The sequence below is a fragment of the Quercus robur genome, chromosome 7 (genome assembly GCF_932294415.1).
Source record: "Quercus robur chromosome 7, dhQueRobu3.1, whole genome shotgun sequence".
In the NCBI taxonomy this organism is placed as follows: domain Eukaryota; kingdom Viridiplantae; phylum Streptophyta; class Magnoliopsida; order Fagales; family Fagaceae; genus Quercus; species Quercus robur.
Genome location: NC_065540.1, coordinates 45,642,455 through 45,665,824, shown reverse-complemented (window position 1 = coordinate 45,665,824; position 23,370 = coordinate 45,642,455). Strand labels below are relative to the sequence as shown.

General features: G+C 34.3%; 1 protein-coding gene and 2 long non-coding RNA genes across 6 annotated transcripts in view; all 3 read left to right on the top strand.

The window, feature by feature from the left end:
• Window positions 1–23,370, top strand: part of LOC126693653 (putative disease resistance protein RGA4) — a 130,504-nt gene that overhangs the window by 2,064 nt on the left and 105,070 nt on the right. The gene's annotated exons all lie outside the window — the stretch shown is intronic.
• On the top strand, window positions 2,162–4,878 carry LOC126693661 (uncharacterized). Of its 2 annotated transcripts, none has more exons than XR_007645455.1 (2): window positions 2,162–2,373; window positions 4,696–4,878. It is a non-coding gene; the product is annotated as an uncharacterized LOC126693661 (long non-coding RNA). The 2 variants fall into 2 exon arrangements; XR_007645456.1 differs by having other exon boundaries at window positions 4,536–4,878.
• LOC126693663 (uncharacterized) lies at window positions 4,989–8,009 on the top strand. Its single transcript, XR_007645458.1, has 2 exons — window positions 4,989–5,240; window positions 5,365–8,009. It is a non-coding gene; the product is annotated as an uncharacterized LOC126693663 (long non-coding RNA).

Genomic DNA, 23,370 nt, shown 5'->3' with positions numbered 1-23,370 from the left:
CTATGTAGCACGGGTGCGTTTTGGGATTCGGGTGCGGGTGTGGGTGTGGGTGCGGGTGCGGGACTCGGCAATTTTTGAAAAAGGTGGGTGCGGGTGCGGCGGGACTCGGCGATTAAAAAATTATTAAAAATATTTTTATTTATATTTTTAATATATTACTAAGCATACTTTTTCACATTATACAAACATATACCAAATTTAAGAGCAATAGTAGATAATAACTAAAACATGATTTTCATAAATTAGACACAACTCACAAGATTGAAACTAAAACATTCCATAATGTTTGGAAATTAGAATACAACTCACAAGTTCGAAATTAAAACTAAATAAAAGATAATCAATAAGACAATCAACAAGACAATCAAACACCAACTTCTTCATCATCAAGATCAATGTGAGGAGAGGAGCTTATGTTTTGGCGTCTGTGTGAAACTGGGCTGAAGGAGGGTTTAGAAATAAGTCAAACGGTGCGTTCTGCACCTTTTTTTTTTTTTTTTTTGGTTGAATTTCGGCCTGAATCGGCCGATACGGCCGATTCATGCCGATTCAGGCCCGAGTCGGCCCGATTCAGGGCGAATCGGCCCCTGTCGGAGCCGCGTCGGCCCCTGTTGGAGCCGCGTCGGCTCGCGTCGGCGCGAGTCGATGAAAATCACGTGGAATCCACGTGGCACGACACGGCGGGACGCGGCCGGACGCGCGAGCAGCGGCGTCCCCTGCGCGTCGCCGCGTCCGGCCGCGTCGAACGCGGGTGCGGCACCTCCGATGCCGCGTCCGTGCTTCATAGCTCACAAAACAGATGTGTTTTCCACACAATGGGATCGGGTGTCTGCGTTCTCTTCGAACTTTGATCTTTCACAATTGTCCCAAACTAGAGTATTTTCTTGACGGCATCCAACACCTCACTGCCCTTCGCAGGTTGAGCTTTGAAAGATGTGAAAGCCTGATCTCCTTGCCGAGCGGTATGAAAGACCTAAATATGTTGGAAATACTGGTAATATCTGACTGTAAAAAACTTACTTTGATGGAAGGGGAAGACTACCCAACGAGCCTTCGATTACTCTCAATCAATAAATTGCCACAACTAGTGGCTTTTCCCCAAGGCCTTAAAAGATCTGCCAGCACTTTACAGTTCCTCTCTATTGATCATTGTCACAACTTGGAAGCATTGCCGGAGTTAGGGGCAGAGCTAGAAATTTTGGTTTGGGGGGCTGAGGTTAAACTATCTTGTAGTGAGTCACAATTCAAGAAAACTCAAAATGTTACATATATGTTTTTGTGCAATGTAATTCTTATTAGCACTTAAAAAAGAACTAAATGACCCATTAAGTATCTTAAGTTCATTTTCCCTTCTAAGTTTCTCTGAGTCCTTTTAACAACCATAAGTTCAACCATTCAAGAAATTAAATATAAATGTAACAATTACATCTACAAGAAAATATAAAATTTTTGGAATTAAAAATAACAAAATCCTTATAACCAATATGAAATTATATATAAAAATACAAGATGACTTTGGTATTTTGAATAAATCTTATCAATTGGTTTAATAAAAAATAAAAAATAAAAAGGAGAAGAATACTCTAGTACTTCTCAAGATCTTAAAGTCATTTTTGCTAGTTTCAAATAAGCTCAGCACTCTTTTTTGAGACAAACTTATAAATTTTATGCAAAGAAAAAAAATGAATACAAAGCCAGAAGAATGGCCACAACAAAATAGAGCAGAAAAAACAAAGCAAGAAAAATAGCAACAGGTATATTCAGTAATAGAGCAACATTTACTAGCAAGTAGCAATAGATGCGGACAACAATCTCAGCTTACAACATAGAGCAATATTAGCTCACACCAAATCAAAAAAATATATTGAAACTTGGGAATTGAAAAAGTAAAACTTCTAATCAAGCCAATGATCTAACATATGAAGGAGTTTCAACAATAAAAACTATTAATAAATGAGGGAAAATATTAAACACGGACAAATGGGGAGGCCAAATAATTTTTCATGTGGGGCCAGTTCTTAGAAAAATAGTTGAAGTATGCAATTTACCTACTCTAAAATTTTTTTTTTTTACTTTTTTTTGGGGGGGGGGGTGTGCCATGGCAACCCCAGTCACCAACGTAGCTCTGCCCATGAGATTTCGCCTTCACATCTTGGCGAATGACAGAGCACGGACCTATTTTTAAAATTTTGGCAACATGTACCCCTCTGGCTTTTTATGAGAAAGACGGAGAACTCCAACAAATCATATTCCCGGAGGACGCATGCTGCAATGAGACTTTCATTATCAACCACAAAAAAAAATTATCTACCATGATTTTATAATGAAGCCCTCCTTTTCATTTTAAAGCACGTGCATTGACGGAATGATTAGGTAAGGCTTAACTCTTCTTCCTCTTCTACCTAGTATTTAGGTTATTATGCTGTCAGAACAAACACTGCTCCCTTTTTTGTTTTGCACAAAATTTGTCCACAAATTCCACTAAAAAAATTTAACATGGTTACATATTTTAAAAAAATCTAATCATTAAAATGCATGTTCTTTATGTTCTGCATGTCAAATATCAGGTTAATGGGATGTTATTTACCATTTGATTCATAAATTTACTTTTTATGCGTAATTTGCTTCTCTCTCCCTTTTGACACATCAAGCACAACATTTAAAACTCTTGTCATCTTTTCATTTCCTCTCTCTAAATGCAAGGGCGGCTCTACTTGTTAGTCATGGTAGTCACAAGACCACCTTGATTTGAAAATTCTTTTTATATACCTTAAAAAAAATTTTATTAATATGAGAAAAAAATCTTGACCACCCTAAAAAAGACTTTGAACAGCCTAAATAAAAATTACCATTAAAAAATAGAATTTGATATCTCCAAAATTTTGGTTTGAACCAAAAAATTGTGAGAAATACCATATTCACAATATTTTCACAACACTTTCACAAATAAGTTCTAAATGGCAAATTATTACTGGCTATTACTATTGGACAAAAATGTAATTTCAATAGTATGTTCAAATTAGAACTAATAACAACTTACTATTTAAGATTTGGTGTGAAATGTTGTAGACATAAAAACTTCTGAAACTTTGCCTAAAAAAAATACAAATTAGCCTAAACCAAATGTTTAATTGTGATTTTTTTAAATTGTGTTTTCAATAGGCATATTTTAAAATCGCTATATATATTTTTTTCTTCTAAAAAATGCACATTTTCAAATAAATAGTTTGTTAGTGCTTGCTTTAGTCTTTAGCTAAATTTGTTAAATTTATGTGATACATTTTGTACACACGCATATGCACTAAAGTAATACTTGAATACTTCACTGAACATGATTAATGTAATGATTGAATGCTAAGTTGAATACATTGATTGAACTTATAGTTTACCCTTTATTCTTTTCCTAGCACTATGAACAAATTTCTTATAAGAAAATCACTTGTATTGAAAGATCCATCTTCTAAGAAAATTTGTATTGACTTGAATAATCTTCTTTCAAATTCTAGGCTATGATAAAATGTCTCATCTTTTCATCCTAATGATCTGGATGAATTAAGAAGAGCATATTTATAAAGAGGTTCATGTCAACCTCTTGGCCATGTTTCCCTAAAAAAGAAATTAGTGGAGCATTGCGTTGATTTTATCCTAATTAGCTTAAAGAATACAAAAAATGGTTGGAACAAATCATAAAAAATGATGATGCATTTTTTTATTTTTTATATTGTTACTTATTTAGGCTAGATGGTAGTAAATGAATAAGAGATCAATAGTTTAATAATTACTTGGTTGTGTACATTGAAAAAGATGTAGCTGATAGCTTTGATAATGAAACTATCATACAACGATTTCAAAATATGAAAAATTGTAGAAGGAAATTTAAAAACTTTATATATTTGAGTGTGTGTGTGTGTGTGTGTGTGTGTGATGTTGATATATTCAAGTTTTATTTTTATTAAATTTTGTTTAATTTAAGTTTTTAATGACCACCCTAAAAAGAATTCCTGGAGCCGCCATTGTGTAAAAGTGTACTAAACATGGTGTTAATGAAATTACTTGGCCTATATTTTATTACTAAGAGTGGATGCTATGCTAAAATATGAAATTAAAAAGTAAAAATAGATTAACCCAACCCATGCGTGACTTGCAATTGAAGGTCATATTTCACAATTTAAAATCAAGGAAGTATGAAATCTATATATTTGTGAAAATGGCATTATTTTGATTATATTTGATTCTTCTTGTTTCAAAATTAGTACGATGTTAGTGGGAGATTGTTCTCTTAGAAAGGGATGGTCCTTGTGCTTAAAATTACCACTATATCTCATTTTTTTTATTAATTTCAATGTTCAAACAGTGTTGTGCATTAGCAACATTAAATCCATTCTAATTATTTAAAAAAAAGTACGATATTTTTATAATATTAAAATGAGCCATAGTTTCGGGTTTTAAATTGTCTATCTATATGCTTTTTTCTTCTTGAACAAAAGCTTGGATTAGCAAACTAACCTCTTCTACATACCAATTTTTTTATTAAGTGTTGAAGGATTGTACATCATAAAATCTTTTGTTGCGAAGAAACATGTCATTTCCAAATTTACCAAGTATGATGCCTAATTAAGATATACATTTCTTAGTACCAGTGGATTTTCTTCAATTTATACTCATCTAACGATTCCATGGTTTAAAATGTTGCAGCTTATCAATTCAGCAATAACATGCAGCACGGAAAGTCTCAGCCTTCTCTTGTATTGTAACTTTAAAAAAAAAAATTATATTATAGTGTGAATTAAGTGTTGTAATTGGTAATGGAATGATGTGTATTTATATTTATGATTTCATCCATATTTCATGTATTATCAAATTTGCACAATGTTTCAATAACTCAAGTCGTGTTATTGATTGTTTGTCTCTGCTTCTTGGTTATTGAGTAACTCAAATGAAACTCTCTGTCGTGCTTTACCTTTTAATTTAAAAAAAAAAAAAAAATTTGAAGACTGATCTTTTGTCTAATGGTGTAAAATATCTAATGGTATTAGAATATTTGGTAAGCTAACAATATGAAAAGTTAAATTTGATGGATGTGGAAGACTACCAAAAGGTTTGCATTAGCCATTAATTGCTGGTATTTGATATTTCCCAATTGTCATATCTACTGAGGGGGATGCATGGCCTTAATGCCGTACAAGGACTGAAGACTGAAGATTGTTCTAATTCAAATTGAAAATGGCAGGGGGATATTGGTGAGTATTGTGTATAATTAATTTGCCTCTTATATCATATTACAAGGTGAATTTGGCCTCCATTGTTTGTTGAGATTCACATAATTTGGAATACACTTGACACTTCTTGTTTATGAAGTTTCAGGTTTTCATGGAAGATCGTTCTGTCGAAGAAAAATGGATTCCTTTAGCTTAAAACATCTTTTCCTGGTGAGATATCAGAGTTTTAATTTGACTAAATCCATGATGTCAAAGCAACAAAGAAAGACATTGAATCAGCCATGAAATTAGCTTAGTTGCTTGTTTGAGATCCCTTGTTTGAATCAGTCTTTCTCATAGGGCATGCATGGCTCTCTTAAAACTAGCTGCTGATTTTGGTAGAGAATCTATGTTGTCATTGCAACAGTTTTTTTCCTCACAACATGCACCTGAGATATCTACTGACTCATGAAGACATGATAAAACCCTAAGGTTATTATTATTATGCTTAAGCTTTAGAAATTCCTTGGTAGCTGTATAAGGTGGGATATGGAGAAAAAAATTAACATTAAGTTATGTCTTTCTTCTTGCATGCATGCTCTACAATGTTATTTGTTTTGCTTTTACTTGCATGGATAATGTTAAAGATGTATAACTTGGGATTTCATTGTTGCCATGCTTTTGAGTACTCAGTTGATGAGTGTTCCTCGATGAAAATTTGGAATTACAGCCTATCAACATATGCAAAGAGTATAAAATTGTACTACTTATGATCCAGTTACTTCTTGATGAATGCATGTTTAATAATTTGATCTCCAATTTAAGTTCAGTTGCAAAGATGTGTGGTGTCATTACAGCTGTGGTATAAGGTTTCCTTTGCACTTTATAGGGTAAAATCAATGAAATTTATGGGCAAGAGGCATCTAGAATAACGACACCACACTTTTTAATCGGAAGTGTTTAAGGTATGATTGGAATTAGTTTGGTTTACTCAGGTCAAACAGGGAACTTTTAATTCATTGTTGTGAAATCTGATAAGTCAATTTACATAGATCCAAATCCCTTAGATTGTTCTTATATATAGTTTTCACAATAATCATAGCTAAGCATAGATCCCTGTGAAACTTTCATACCTAATTTACCAATTATAATTTGGCAAGGGATGTTGAATGTTAAGCACATCTCTCTCTCTTCCAATGGATTTGTCACATTTCTTCCGCACAATCTATACCTTTTATCTTTGTTCTATAGTTGTGGTGGCACTACATTATTTTTTAAAGATGACAGCTCTGTTTTTTATCTGAAGAAAATTTGAGAACTGTTATAATAATATTGTAAGTCATTGCATCTTATATGCTAAAAGTTCCCCAAAAAAAGAAGTATCATAAAATATTGAACATATTTAGGTGAACAATCAGTAGTTAAATTACATTTTCTATGCATAAATTGGTTCTTTAAACAATGGCATTTCATATAGATATCCCATTGGTTTTGGAAAATATCAGTAGTTTAGTCTTTTTACAAGTAATATTATCTACTAGTTCTGGTCCAGGGGACTTTACCAGAGTCCTTTTTTATCGAAATTATCATCTCATCAGCTATGTTCAGCTTTGCTTTTGTTGAGGCTAATATTTTGGCAAGACCCACCCTTTTGGTAAACTTTTTATTAGAAATTTCTTAATTTTCTAGCTGTTGACAAGAAATAAATTATGATGAAATTGTTATTAATCCATTGTTTGATATCCCGATTTCTTAATTTTAACTAATAATGAATTGCCCATCTTGCAATTAATCCTGACACACTAGACATGACTTTGTCCAGATCTTTTGCTCTTAAGAATGCAGGACTAAGCCATATCACATTCATTTGATGCTGCTTTCCCATGGATAGGAGCCTGGCCCTACTATCTTATTGTTCTTGCTGTATGGTTTTTCCAGACTCCTTTGTCAATGTTTTCTATTCGTTTTAAAACTATCAAGCTACAATTATGAATACTTAGAACATAGCAACATGTACTTGTGAATATTGGTACTGCTAGAATCACCATATCAGTTCTACCAATATAGAACACTTTAGAGCTTAGTATCTTATGAGCATAAATGACAGCATGGGTATTTGCTAGTGTTGCCTGTTAGTGATGGTGAATCTTGCCGTCAGTTGACTCCATAGGTGGTCATGACAGTGAATTTGAAAAAAATGAGTACTATTGAACCTTGTGTATATAGGCACAAATTTTAAGATCACACCAAGTGATTTGCAAGTTAGTATTTCCTTTTTTTCTTATTTTGGGTGTACGTAATATTTAATATGGGAGTTATTGTCATGGAGTGCTTTTGCTCTTGAGTCTACACTTTAAATGTGTGATTCTGTTGTTGCTATATAAATGCATTGTACATCTCGTAATTAGTCGCATCATTGTTTCCTATAAGTTTCCTTTGCATGCAAAAGAAATTAAACCCCTACAAATGGTCTGTGGTTGTAGATTTGCTTTTTTGTTGCATATTGACAGAAGTGTGGCATGAGTAAGGTCAATGAGCTCTCACTCAACTGGCATCCTTCTCCCCCTTGCAAGTGCTTGGTAGACAGTGCGTTCAAGACCCATTGAGTGTGTGTAACGTACAACTAAAGAAAATAGTGTGGCACTGGCATTTCCTTTATAATACTTGGTGGTGGCAGTGTACAAATTTGTAAGAAAGGCAGACATCTAAATTTCACTGAAAAATTGTTGATTATTTTGGCATGGTGGAGTAATTTTTAAATAGACCAGTTGATTTACTTTCCTTTAATAAGTTAGGCCCTAATTACTTATATTTGTAAGATGAGATGTTCCTTATAGTCTATCCGCTAATTTTCTGTGCCTCACCAAATTGTTCTTACATTCGGATATTGTGCATATCTTGATGTAGAAAACACAAAGGATCCTTCACTAGTAGAATCATTGGGTGTAAACACAAAAAATAAGAATATTTTTTGTGTAGAAAGTTCTTCTGAACAATTGCCTAGTCTTTTTAACTCATTGACTAGAAATACAACTGTAGACGAAATAGTGGTTGATAGTGTATGTGATTAATTCTCATACATGATTGTGGTGTTTTCTGTTTGAATTCTTTTCTTGAGGAGAGAAAGGGGGGCGGGGGATCAACGAGTGTTTTGGTAATTCTTTTCCAGTTTCCATTTTCGTAAAATATTCTTGTCATGGATGAGGTTTTCAAATCTGCAGAGTTGTTATTATCATCATCAATTTCTTTCAGTTAAAGAGAATATACCAACAACTATAATCAATTAACCGATTTTGGAGCCTATATTATCACAGCTTACTCAATGTAGACAACAAAAGAGTGATGGGTCATTTGCACTCCCTTTGTTATTTTCTTTCTCAGTATTATCTTGCTTACAAAAGATTAAAAACAAAAAAACTTGAAATAATGAACCTAATTTTTAGTGGCTACCCTTTTCTTGTGATCTTTCTAGAGAAAGTCATAGTGTCAATCATAAATGGCCTTATCTCTCCTGGTTTAGTGGCAATCTCAAGGTCAAATTGTCTCATTTAAGTCTATATTGACTTTAGATTGTATCATATAATGATCCATATGAGGTTTCAGGTGTACAGTGTCACTTTTTGCTTGATGGTGTCAATGTCCCAATTTTTTTTTTTTTTGGTTCTTAACAACCAGAAGACAGAACATAAATTGACTGGAAAGATTAAGAAAAAATGCTATAAATAATGATTCATGAATCAATTGAACCATACATACAAATGAGACATTCCACTGTCAGCTGCTTATGTAAACTAATTGCCAACTATTTAGGTAAGATGATTGAGCACTGGCTATAAGTGATACAGATTGCATTTCCTTGCAAATTATGTTAAAACAATGAGAAAAGTGACTGCAGTCTATTGTGTCTAATTATATATGGATTTTCATATTATAATTAATTTATTTTCATTCTCTTGTCCAATTGATTTTCAGAGGACTTATTCACCTCTTCCCTTTTACTTTTCTATTTTTTTTTTTTTTTTAACTGTCATCTTACTTTACCTTGTTCTCTCCAGTCATTGAGGTAATATTATATATATTTTTTTTCCTTCAAATATTTTCTTACTTTTCAGGCAACTAATCTTGGGATATGCATGCAAATTAATGGGTTGAAAAGTAATCTGGCATCTTTTAGTGAAAAAGGCTGAATGGGGGAAACCTTATTTCCAGTGAACATTGAGTCATCATCAAAGAAGAAAGCTCAACAGTAGGGGAAACCTTATTTCCATTGACAAACATGAAGCTGGACAAATATATGTTCGAAAATGATGGAAACGTTGATAAGATAGTCAAGATCTTAAGAAAACAGTCATTTGAAAGAAAAAGAGAATAAATGTCATTTCCTTGAATAGATGAATTATTTTCATATATATATGGTAGACGTCAAATTACCAGGCCACTTTTGAACACTTGAAGGATCTTTGCACTTGAGGTTACAAAAATCTAGCTCTTCAAGTACATGTGTTGCTCTTGATGTGAATTAAGGATTTGACAACCGTAACAATTTAAGTTGTTTCAAGTGAAAATGCCTTTTGATTATCTTAAGCTATACAATTAAAGATGTATAGCTTGGGATTTTATTGTTGCCACACTAGAAGGGGGCTTGGTTTTATTAAATTCGACACTTTTCTAAAACTCATTGATGTGGTGACCAAATGGCGAAGGTTACAATTTGCTCAAGAGTTCACTAGCTCATGGCACTTCCAACATAGTAGACTCATTGATGTCGGCGGGGCTGTAGCACAGTCTCCACCATGAATTGGTTTTGTTGCTCGACTTTCTAGAACTCATAAATTCTATAGTTTCATTCTTACTTTTTTTCCCCCATTGGATAATAATTATCACACATTTGCTATTGTACACTCACTATACACACTGTCACGTGGACTAAAAACGTGATTTCACTGTTTCACAAGCACTTATGTGAACTTGAATCATATGATAGGTGGCATCTTCCAAGATGTACAATCATGAATAATAACACAAGCACTTATAAGAATTCATTACTCATTCTACCAATCTCATTCATAAATTTTCTTCACCCGGTTGAAGACGATATATCAAGTCATTTTTAACCTCCTTGTTTATATGTTATAAGCTGTATCTTATCAGTCATAGCATGGAAGAAAACAATTTACCTTTCCAAGTCCAATCAAGTCCCAAATCATGGCAATGTTTTGGACATATGGATGAGGTCACCTATGGTGGAATGTGTTGAAATTCTATGCAGTTGTATGACTAAAGATGATAAGAACAGGACTGCTCCAGATTGAGCATAAGGTCAGCTGCCAGTCGCTTTTGATAATAAGGAGCATTAATAAGCTTGCAAGGTTCTTAGAGAGATATTATTTTTCAAAAAGTCATGCTGCCAGTCACTTTAGGAGTAAACATTTAGCTTTTTGAATAAACATTCACCTCATTTCTACCTCACCTTTTCATGGAGATTGTTAGGACATATGTGGATCTTGTTAGAACATATGTCATTGTAAATTAGCTAATCCTTTTACAAAACGCAATTTACTTGTAATTGGGATGAGTTTAATACTTCAAGGAACAAGAGTTCAAGTCTAATATTGAAGCCATGCAAATCTGTCCAAGAAACAAGTAAAGAAGTGCAGTTCATTAAAGCTCGACAAATAAATCTATCGAGATTTAATGTTTAATTCTCAACAACTCTTGACAGAAGCTGTATTTATCGAGAATTACGAAATTTAGATTTCCAGTTCTGTTTTTCACGCATATCCAAGCTATTTGTGTAGGGTTTCTTTTCTCACAACCCTAGACATATTTAAGGATTATTTTAAGGGCCGTCTAAGGTGATGCAACTTGATGCAAAGTGATTATTCACTCAAATTGTGATCGGAGAAAATTTGCCCTAGTTCATCTTCTTCCTTGTAGAAGCTGCTACGTTTGTGTGCCAAGGGTTTTTTAACCAAGGAGCTTCTCGATCTTCATTGTCTGAGTGAACTAAAGAACTTAGCAGCCAACATCTTCATCAAGTTGGTGTGTTAGTCACGTACTTGGATCCGTGCATCAATTGATTAGTCACGTACTAGGAGCCATGCATTGAAAGAAGAGATTGTCACTACATTACAAGTCCAATTGGGTATTGGGGTAAGGGTTCAACTGTAGGTTGGTATTAAATACTAGGATTCCTTTTTCCTGTAACCGCTTGTTTTGATAATAGTGGATTCTAGGGAGTGGTGACCTTAAATTCACCCGATAGGGTTTTGCCTCGGTGGTTTTTCCCATTCGTAAACAAATCACCCGTGTCAAATTTATTTTTCGTTGCATTTAATTATTTGATGATTTGTTTGTGCTACCACGCATATTACATGAAATTGAATCTAATTAATTAACTTGGCTAATTAATTGGTTAATTTACCTAAGGGGTCAATACATTATTGGCCTATCAAGTGGTATCAGAGTGGGCATACTCTGATTAGGGTTAATCTTTGCTGTGTGATCCATTGACACCTGTTGGTCATGGATAGATGACAATCTTTAATTATCCCTCCTTTATTTGCTGGCACTAACTATGCATACTAGAAAGTACGCATGAGAGTTTTCTTGCAATCTTTAGATGAGAAAGTGTGGCAAGCTGTGGAGATTAGTTGGACAAAACCAAAAGAGGCGCCAGCTGATTGGGATGATGCTAAGATTAAAGCGGCAAACTTTAACAGCAAAGTATTGAATGCCTCATTCAGTGCGGTCACTAATGAGGAGTTCAAGAAGATATCCTCAACTAAAACTGTTAAGGAAGCATGGGCTATCCTCCAGACAACCTATGAAGGAATTAAGGCTGTCAAGGTTTCAAAGCTTCAAAGGCTGACCATGAGCTTTAAAGAGATTAAGATGGAGGAGGATAAGTCATTTGATGAGTTCTATGCCAAGCTGAAGAACATAGTGAACTCTGCCTTTAATCTTGGGGAAACCATTCCCAAACCCAAGATTGTTAGAAAGATGCTCAGATCTCTACCAGAGAGATTCCATGCTAGGATCACCGCCATTGAGGAATCAAAAGACATTGACCAAATTCCTTTAACAGAGCTGGTTGGCAACTTGCAAACCTATGAATTAGGTTTGACTAGGATCGAGAAATCAAGCAAGAGCAAGAACAAGAGCAAGAGCATGGCACTGAAGGTCAAAAGCAGTGGTACTGATGAGTCTTCTAATGATGAAGATTCTAAGATGAAATGCTACATTACTAGGCAGTTCAAAAAGTTCATGAAGAATGCCAATGCAAAAGGATTTGATAAAGATCGTAAGTAGTCCAGTTCATCTCAGATCAAGAGCCAAGACAGAGGAAAGAAGGATGCTAAGGAAAGTGGTCAGTACACTATTCCCTCCAGACCAAAGTGCTTTGGATGTCAAGGTTTTGGACACATGAAACAAGAATGTCCAACATATCTCAAGACCATTGGGAAAAGCAAGGTCCTTGCTGCTACCTTAAGTGACACCGAGCCTGAGGATGAGTTAGATGGCAATGATGATGAGGAAATCTTGAATGCCTTCATTACCACAGTGAATCCTTCTAATGGGATTTCAAAAACAGTAGATGATGAAGATGACTTGGTGGACTCTAAGTTTGAGAAAATGGATAACCAGGATGACATCCATACATCATGTGCAAAATTGTACAAGATTTCTAAAAAGCATGAGAAACTGTATAGGCTGGCCACCAAGAAGCTGAGTGAAGTGGAACTTGATCGAGAACAGCTCTCCACAAAATTTGATGAAGCTAATTAGACCATTGGAGCACTGCGGTTTGAGAACAATTTCTTGGCTGAAAGGACCAAGAAGCTTGAAGAGGAGCTGTTTCAAGTTAGAGCTTAATTGGAGAGGACTTCCAATGCAAAGCTTAATGAGATGCTTAGCTTTCAGAAATCTGCTTATGATAGAACCGGTTTGGGGTATGATTTCTCTTCTCCTAATATCGCTTCTTCTAGTACTGTTGTGTTTGTTTCACCTGCTAATAATGTTAATTATGAGAACAATGATGTAAAAACTAATTTAGCTAGTGAGAACATAGACAAGGGCAAATCTATTTTAGGTGCACCCCCTAAACTTGATAAGAAAGAGACTAGAAACCTGAGAACTAAAAAGTGAAATAATCAAAAGTCTAAACAAAATAAGCAGCATCTCTGTCATTACTGTGGAGCTTCAGGGCATACTTGTCAAAATTGCTACAAGTGGTTAGCCATTCAACAAAGCAACAGCATGATCTCGTCCAGAAACCAGAATCAGTTTCCATCCTTTTTTGCTCCTCTTGGAGATCTTCTTAAGACCTTCATATTCCTTTCGAACATGAACGGGTTCCATTCTTCCCCCTCACCACCAGATCAAGGGTTCACTCAAAGAAAAGGTTCTTCCAAAGTGTGGAAGGAAAAAGGCTCAAAGTGATTTAGTCACTTTTTCTCTCTCCCTCTTTTTGTTTATGCATTACTTGTGTGTTTTGCTTTCTTGTTTTTGAGTCAATCTAGTTTTATGCTATGCTTTGTGTAACATGTTTTTGTTTATTTGTTTTCAGTTTTGATTTATTTTTTTTTTAATAAGAAAATAAAAATAAAAATTTTGAAAAATCAGAAAAATACAAAAACAGTGTGTGTTTTGAGTACATTGGGTGGCCATTGAAACAAAGTTTTCTAAACTTTGTATCTTTTGTAGCTTAGATGAGAATCTTAATGCACAACTAAGTAATCTTTTACACTTAACACTCATATCACTCTTTTTTATGGGAATGACTAAAAAATCTTAAGAGAAAGGCATAAATAACCATCTCACCACTAAAGCCCACCAGTCATGTATAAACATTTGTGTGCTTCAGCATAGCAAAATTATGATGTTTTTCGCTTAACATAATTGGGTATTTTTTCTCTCTCTCTTATATGCCCATGCATGATACGCACAAAAGAAAAAAATATGCAAAGAAAAATCAAAAGCAAAAAGAATCAAAATGCTTTTAAATATGGTTGCAAGCATGTTTCTAGGAGATGTGGGAGTTATAGGATGTACCTCGAAGGTGATAGTCCCCATCAAGCAGTTATGATTGTGTGTGAGTTAAATTGATTTTCTCATATCTCAAATCGTCGTAACATGAGACACTTATGTAATCTTGCGATGTTTTTCACACACAACACGCAAATTCTTTGCTACTTTTGATACATGTGCAGGTACGATGTGACTTGGTCATCACAAGAAATACATGTGTTTATGTATGCTCACTAAACTGTCTTGACTTTTTAAAAAAAAAATATATATATATATATATATATAATTGGTTAGACTTGTTTAGTGTGTGTGTGTGTGTGTGTGTGTGTTTGGATCTTGAATGCTTTGTATTTTCTTGTTGAGAGATGTTTTTGAGAGCTTAACATGTTGATTGGATCTTTGGTTGAGTAGCTTGCTTGATGCATTCATCTATATGCGTGTTTCTCCTCTTTGAAAAAAACTGTTTTTATCAAGCTTGACGCGTCTCGATAAATCTTGACAGATAGCTATCTATCGAGACTCTTGGACTTCTTTTTCTCGACAGATCTTAACACATCTTCGATCCATCAAAACTTTCTGGAATTTGTCTTGATAGCTTCTCGACAGATTCTCGATCCATCAAGAAAGTTTCTTTCTGGACGATAACTTCTCGATAGATTCTTGACAACATCTCGACAGAAGCTCAATAGAACTTTGATCCATCGAGACACATTTTCTTTAAATAGCTTCAGCGCTAAATCAGATCTCATTTTTTCTATCTCTCTCGACATAAACTTGTCTCTTCACTTCCCAAACACTCACTTCTCACTCAAAACCTCTTTCCTTCTTGGTTTTCGGCCTAGGTTGATCATTTATCCTCTAGTATGATCTCTCTATCCCTCATTCTTCATGCATTTCATGCATTTAGACCTAGGTTTTGGGTTTTCTTGGAAATTTTTGGGGTTTTTGAAAATCTTTGAGTATTTTGTGAAATTTTTGGTTTGGGTTTTGCTTATTTGATGTTATTTGCTTATGCATTGCGTTACATTTGCATTTTCACAATGTTTCATGCATTATAGATGTGTGTTTATATGTTGAAACTTGTGTCCCGTTAGGATTGGATTGGGTTAAACCCATGATGCAATTTTCTTTGCACATCACATGCTCATGCATTGTTCATGCATACGTACCTTTTCATTTCCATATTTGGTACTCTTTGTGATGGTGTTTTTCTGCTTGTCTCTCTCTTTCTCTCTCTCAAATAGTCTGCGCATGGCACCCAAGCGCAAATCCACTCCGTCTTGGAACCTTCTTCGTTCTAGGGCATCTTCTAATCCTACTCCTCTTCACGTTTGGTTCCATGATGAGAAGGCCCGTCAGGACTTCTTGGAGAACTTCTCCAAACGTGGCGTTCATTCGGAACGCCGTGTGATTCTATCGGATTTTTTTGATACTACTCTACCCACTGTCATACACAGTCGGGGATGGGAATCTTTATGTGAGATACCTGTGAGTTGTCCCACCGTGATCATACAGGAATTCTACTTTAATATGCACGGTTTCAATACCTCTATACCTCGGTTTGTTACACAGGTTTGAGGTAAACGTATTGTAGTTACTCCGGAGCTTATCTCCGAAGTGCTACATGTTTCGAGCGTATCACATCTTGATTACCTTGGATGTCCAAGTCTGAGGACTGTGTCCAAAGACGAACTTCTGTCTCTCTTTTGTGAGACACCTTCTTCATAGGGTGATCACCAAAAACACCTTATGCTCGGGCTTTGCAAAAGGTCCGAGGTTCCTAAACATGGTGATGACTTTCGTTCTCCATCCCTTATCTCACTATAACTCCATTACCGAGCCTCGTGCTCGCTTTTTGCTTTCCCTCATTGAGGACCTCTCTATATACTTTCCCTCTCATTTCATTCTCTCCCTTATGGATGTCTATAAAGATACGATGAACCGTGATAAGCTCATTTTCCCTTCAGCTATCACGAGGATCATTCGCCATTACTCTATCTCTTATCCCAAGTTTGCTCATTTCACCATCATGGGTGCCATCGGCGCAGCGTCTATTCGATGGAGCGAGGCCCAACTTCGACCGAAGCGGCCACGGACTGATACGGCGACTCCTCCAGCCCATTCCACTTCATCCACCTTCGCTCTTTCTTCTTCTTCTATGAGTGGTGTGACACTAGAGGTCGTCATGGCACAACTTGAGCGCACGGATGCTCGCCTCGATACACTCACTTTTGAGTTGTATCAGGTGAACACCCATGTTAGTCATATTGCACGACGATAGTCTCGCATGGGTGGCTTCACCACGTCTCCATCTCCCTCTCCATCTCCACAGGCTTCAGAGGACGAGGACGATGATGATGGCTCCGGTGATAATGATGATGATGAGGATGAGGATGAGGATGCTAGCTCTTTCGGTGATGAGGAGATGACTGCTTCTCAGTGACTTTCCCTTTGTCATTCATGACAAAAAAAGAGAGTTATTTTGGGGTGAGAGTAATCATGTACTTAGGGGGAGAGTTAGTATAGGATATTTTTGATAGGGGGAGTGTTTATATTATGTGGGATGTAGTGAGGATTTATGTATTTTTCTTTTCTTTCTTTTTAGATACATTATCCTGTTTTGTACATCAGTCTTGTGACCACTTAGTGATAGCAAACATTGTACTCATTTATCTTATATATATGATGATGTTATCATTTCACCTATCTTTCCATGTGTTGTTTCTTTTCTCTCTTTATACACATGTTTCTATTATATGTATGCAATCTTATATTTTTGTTTCACACTAAAATGCCTTGATGAGTTTTGTTTAAAGTGTTTTAGAAAGACAGATTGTCAAAATCTATCATGCCATGAACTCTCTTCTTGCAAAATTTTTCAAGAGTTTGTGTTAAGATTAGATTTTATTGTACTTAACAAATGATTATGAGTTTAGTGATTTATGACTTCTCTCATACTTCATTTATTTGTTGTGGTTTTGTCACGGATTGCTAAAAGGGGTGATTGTTAGGACATATGTGGATCTTGTTAGAACATATGTTATTGTAAATTAGTTAATCCTTTGACAAAATGCACTTTACTTGTAATTGGGTAGATCTATGATGAGTTTAATATTTTAAGGAACAAGAGTTCAAATCTAGTATTGAAGCCATGCAAATCTGTCCAAAAAACAAGTGAAGAAGTGCCGTTCATTAAAGCTTGACAGATAAATCTATCGAGATTTAATGTTTAATTCTCAACAGCTCTTGACAGAAGTATTTATCGAGAATTACGAAATTCAGATTTCCAAATTTGTTTTTCATGCACATCCAAGTTATTTGTATAGGGTTTCTTTTCTCACAAACCTAGACATATATAAGGATTATTTTAAGGGCCATCTAAGGTGATGCAACTTGATGCAAAGTGATTATTCACTCAAATTGTGACTGGAGACAATTTGCCCTAGTTCATCTTCTTCCTTGTAGAAGTTGTTGCGTTTGTGCACCAAGAGTTTTGTAACTAAGGAGCTTCTTGATCTTCATGGTCTGGATGAACTGAAGAACTTTGCAACCAACATCTTCCTCAAGTTGGCGTGTTAGTCATGTACCTGAATCTGTGCATCGATTGGTTAGTCACGTACTAGGAGCCGTGCATTGAAAGGAGAAATTGTCACTACATTACAAGTCCAATTGGGTATTGGGGTAAGGGTTCAACTATAGGTTGGTATTAGGTACTAGGATTCCTTTTACTTGTAACTGCTTATTTTGATAATAATGGATTCTTGGGATTGGTGACCTTAAATTCACCCAGTAAGGTTTTGCCTCGATGGTTTTCCCCATTCATAAACAAATCACCTGTGTCAAATTTATTTTTCGCTGCATTTAGTTATTTGGTAATTTTTTTGTGCCACCACGTGTATTGCATGAATTTGAATCTAATTAATTCACTTGGCTAATTAATTGGTTAATTTACCTAAGGAGTCAATACATTCTTGGCCTATCAAAGATAGTTCTCTGTGCAGTTGTGTTCTATTAATTGTACTCTCATTGTGTGTATAAGATCATTAGAGAAAACTTCACAGCTGAGTATCTATCAACTTGAAATAATGAACCAAATTTTTGGTTGCTACCCTCTTCCTATTGATCTTTCTTGATAAAGTCATACTTTCAATCATAAAGGGCCATATTTCTATTGAATTAGTGGTAACCTTGAAATATATTGTCTCATTTATGTCTATATAGACTTAATATTTTATCATATAATGAGAAGGGCATCAAATTTTCTTGGTGAATTTGTGAATATGTGGCTTCAAGTGCGTGGTGTCACTTTGAGATTGATGGTGTCAATGTCTGAATTTTCTTCGATCTTCTTAAAAACATGAAGACAGATCATAAATTGAGTGGAAAGATTAAGACAAAAGGCAACTAAGAAAAAAAGAAGAAGATTCATGTAGCTATTGAAGCATAAATATAAATGAGACATTCCACAATGAGCAGCCCATTCAAACTAACAGTGCCATGATAGCCAAATATTTGGGTAAGATGATTGGGCTCTTAATAAATCTTCCTAGATGCATTTCCTTGAACATTATGTCAAAATACTAAGAAGGCTATTGCTTTTGTTGACAATTATTTGATCTTCGCATAAAATTTGGTTGAGGAAACTCTTGAATACATTATAGATGGATAAATTAATTTTATCATGGACAAGAAAAGTGATTGAAATCTTTTGTGTACAATAATATTTATGGATTTTTATATTTTCATTAATTTTGTTCCATTTTATTTAGGTAAATGATTTAAGTATCAACTGAACATATAAAATGAGGCATTCCACTGTCAAAAGCTCATGTAAACTGGCAGTGCCAAGAGCGCCAAGTATTCTAGTAAGATGATTGAATACTGGATAAATGATTTGTTTTCACTATCATCTTAATATACTTGTTTCCTCTCTAGTCATTGAGGTAATATTATATTTTTTTAATTTTTTTTCCCTTCGAATAATTTCTTACTTTTTAGGTAACTAGTTGGGGTATGCATGCAAATGAGTTGAAAAGTAATCTGGCATCTTTTTGTATAAAGGCTGAATGGGGGATGCAATTTGGCAGAGGCTTTTGCTCAAGTCTGAAGAACTGGCTTGTGAACGTGGAGTCATCATCAAGGATGAAAGCAACTACCTCATAGATGGGGAAGTTTCTAGTCATAAACCTGAAGCTGGACAGTATATGTTCGAAAATGATGGAATCCTTGATAAGATAGCATGATCTTAAGAAGACAGTCATTTGGAAGAAAAAGAGTATCAATGTCATATTCTTGAATAGATGAATATACTCATATATGGTAGGTGTCCAATTACCTGGCCACTTTTGAACACATGAAGTGACTTGAAGGATCTTTGCACTTGAGATTACAAAAATCTAGCTCTACAAATACTAGTGTTGCTCTTGATGTGAATTAAGCATTTGATGATCTTAACAATTTAAGTAGTTTCAAGTGAAAATGCCTTTTTATTATCTAAGAAGAATTAGGTCTCTTTGGTCTGTCTTGGGACTAAACTGTTATGAAAGTTAAATCTCCTATCATTCTTGGCTGGTTTATCTTGCAAAATAATTTTGAATACTTTATAATGAATTATAATTCTTTGTTGTAATATTATAGTAATCTTAATGATCAAAGAAAGCATCATTTACGAGTCTTCAGGATCAGTTATATTTATCAATATATTCAGATTTGCTTTGTTTGCTGTCCTAAATCTGCAAAATATTGTTTTGACCGATGCTTGTTAGATTGGCTATTAGTGTTTTATATAGTATGTGGAGCCAAGCCTCCAACAATGTTTGGCTACGGCTTTAGTTTGGGATGGGCTTAGGTTTTTCAATTTCCTCATACCCTGGTATCATAAGAGATATATTTGTTATTGCGTGTTTTTCTCTACTTGTATGGAGTTACTCAAATGAGACTTTTTTGTGTGTGTTTTATATGTTTATTCAATTTTTTTTTGGGTATATTCATATATGTGGAAATTTGATCTTTTTAGCCATATGGTATGAATTACCTAATGACTTCGAAAATTTTGGTAAATCCAACATTGTGAAAAGCTTAATGGTGATAGAAGTGGAAGACTACCAAGCAAGATGTTCACTTTACCCTTCAATTGCTACTTCCCAATATTAATTCATTTTGCAAGTTTTGAGTTTCTTACATCCAATGTTGTCATCTCTATTGGAGGGGATTGTATAGTCTCACAGTCCTAAGAGGATTGAAGATTGTATAGTTCTGCTCATTTTTTAGGAGGATATATTCTTAACAAGTCACAAGTTAATTATAATCAACTAAGATATCTGAAAGCTATGAAAAAGTATGTCCAAGTTCAAACTGAAAATTTCCCCAGGTGGCCTATCTCCTTCAAGTCTTGGGTTTATGAAACTTTTAACTTTTATTAGGGATCTTTTATGAAAAAGTATGTCCAAGCTACTAGATCTAGTATAACCAAATACTTTATTAACGAGAACTATTCTCATTATTAACGCTATCTAGGAATAAAAATAAATTTTCATTCATCTGTTAGCCTCTAATAAGTAATAATAACAAGAAGCATGATCATATTCCAAATAAATTTTAGACTAACTGTTTAATACATAATTGCAATTTACATAATTGAGCATCATATTCCAACTAAGTCTTAAAATTCAAAATAAATCAAACTAACAAATTAAAAATATAATTTTCAAATTATCAATAGTGTAGGTTAGAATTGTTTACTTTTTTGATAAGTTCGCCAAGTCAAATTCATCCCAACCTAAGCTTAGAATAATAATAAAAATAAAATTCTAGTCACAAACCTGAAGCTGGACAGTATATGTTCGAAAATGATGGAATCCTTGATAAGATAGCATGATCTTAAGAAGACAGTCATTTGGAAGAAAAAGAGAATCAATGTCATATTCTTGAATAGATGAATTATACTCATATAAGGTAGGTGTCAAATTACCTGGCCACTTTTGAACGCATTAAGTGATTTGAAGGATCTTTGCACTTGAGATCACAAAAATCTAGCTCTACAAGTATAATGTTGCTCTTGATGTGAATTAATCCGTTGACGATCTTAACAATTTAAGTTATTTCAAGTGAAAATGCCTTTTGAATATCTAAGAAGAATTGGGTCTCTTTGGTCTGTCTTGGGACTAAACAGTTAGGAAAGTTAAATTTCCTCTCATTCTTAGCTTGTTTATCTTGTAAAATAATTTTGAATACTTTATAATGAATTATAATTCTTTGTTGTAATATTATAGTAATCTTAATGATCAAAGAAAACATCATTTATGAGTCTTTAGGATCAGTTATATCTATCACTATGTTCAGGTTTGTTTTGTTTGCTGTCCTAAATCTGCAAAATAGTGTTTTGACCAATGCTTGTTAGATTGGCTATTAGTTTTTTAAATTATATTTTTTTGTTATAAACTTATAATAAGTAATTTGCATAAAGGAAGATTAGAAGAGAAATTAAGATAGTATGTGGAGCCCAGCCTCCGACAATGTTTTGGCCAAGGCTTTAGTTTGGGGAAGGGCTTAGGTTTTTCAATTCCCTCGTGGAAATCTAATCTTTTTAGCCATATGGTATGAATTACCTAATGACTTCGAAAATTCTGACAAATCCAACATTGTGAAAAGCTAAATGGTGATAGAAGTGAAAGACTAGCATTCAAGACGTTTGCTTTACCTTCAATTGCTACTTCCCAATATTAATTCATTTTGTAAGTTTTGAGTCTCATACTTCTAACATTGTCACCTCTACTAGAGGGGATTGTATAGTCTCATAGTCCTAAAAGGACTGAAGATTGAAGTTGTCATAGCTTGTATTAAAAATTCCTGGGAGATAATAGTAAGGACGTGCCAAGTATAACCTCTTATCGTAGTGATCAATATTGCAAAAGGTATAGAAGCTATTAAGGTATGTTCAAATTCTCACAAGTTAATCATAATCAACTAAGATTTTTTTTTCAAAATATCTTAGTTGAAGCAAAAACAAAAAAAAAAAACAAAAAAACAAATATATTTGAAAACTATGAAATATTCGGACAAAATGGACTTTTTCCCTTTTCGGACAAATTAATTAGCTTTATATCCCTTTTCCCAAACTAAGTAGGGAAATGCCCCTCTTTTAAAACTCGATTTATCATAAATCGAGTTAGGCCCTATAGTGGTGTTTTAAGGAGCCTATAGTGACGTTTTTTAACTCGGCCTCAATGAAATCTAGTTATAGGTAAAAAAATTTCCTATAACTCAATTTCATTAAAGTCGAGTTAAAAAAACGTCACTATAGGCTCATTAAAACGCCACTATAGGGCTTTAGAATTTTTTTTTTTTTCTAACTCGATTTATGATAAATCGAGTTTTAAAAGAGGGGCATTTCCCTACTTAGCTTGGGAAAAGGGGTATAAAGCTAATTAATTTGCCCGAAAAGGGCAAAAGCCCATTTTGTCCTGAAATATTCTGTTCTTATTTAAACTGAAAATTTCACCGAGTGGCCTACTAGCCTGTCTCCCTCAAGTCTTGGGTTTATGAAACTTAAACTTTTATTAGGGATCTTTTAAATTTTAATCAAGTCTTTGGCTTGCAATGTTGAGGCTACTAGATCTAGTATAACCAAATAATTGAGAACTATTCTCATTTTTAATGCTATCTTGGTAAACTTCTTACAAAATATAGTAAAAGTAATTTGTCGTTCTTCCCTTTAGCCTCTTGGTAATAATGACAAGAACTCCATAAGAGGAATTCCTTACAAAAATGGACCTTCTACTCTAAGGTGTAAAGAATCCCAACTTAAGCTTAGAATAAAAATAAAAATAAAATTCAACATAATCCAACCCAACCTAATTTATCAACCCAAGAAATTAGGCCAGATTAGTGATTTGAATTTTGAAATATACTTGTGTAGTTGAACCCACTTGCTGTAAGAGAGAGCATATATATACACCCGATATAGGGTATACCTTCTCGTTCAGTTGTGTTGACTATAAATTTATAACTAGTCACAGACTCACGCAATGCATGAGAATAAATAATTATTTTGTAACTGTAATATGATGTATAATTTTTTCTCTAAAATTTATTGAAGATAATTTGTTCTCCCTAAAAATTAAATAATTTCTATTTGGTCCAA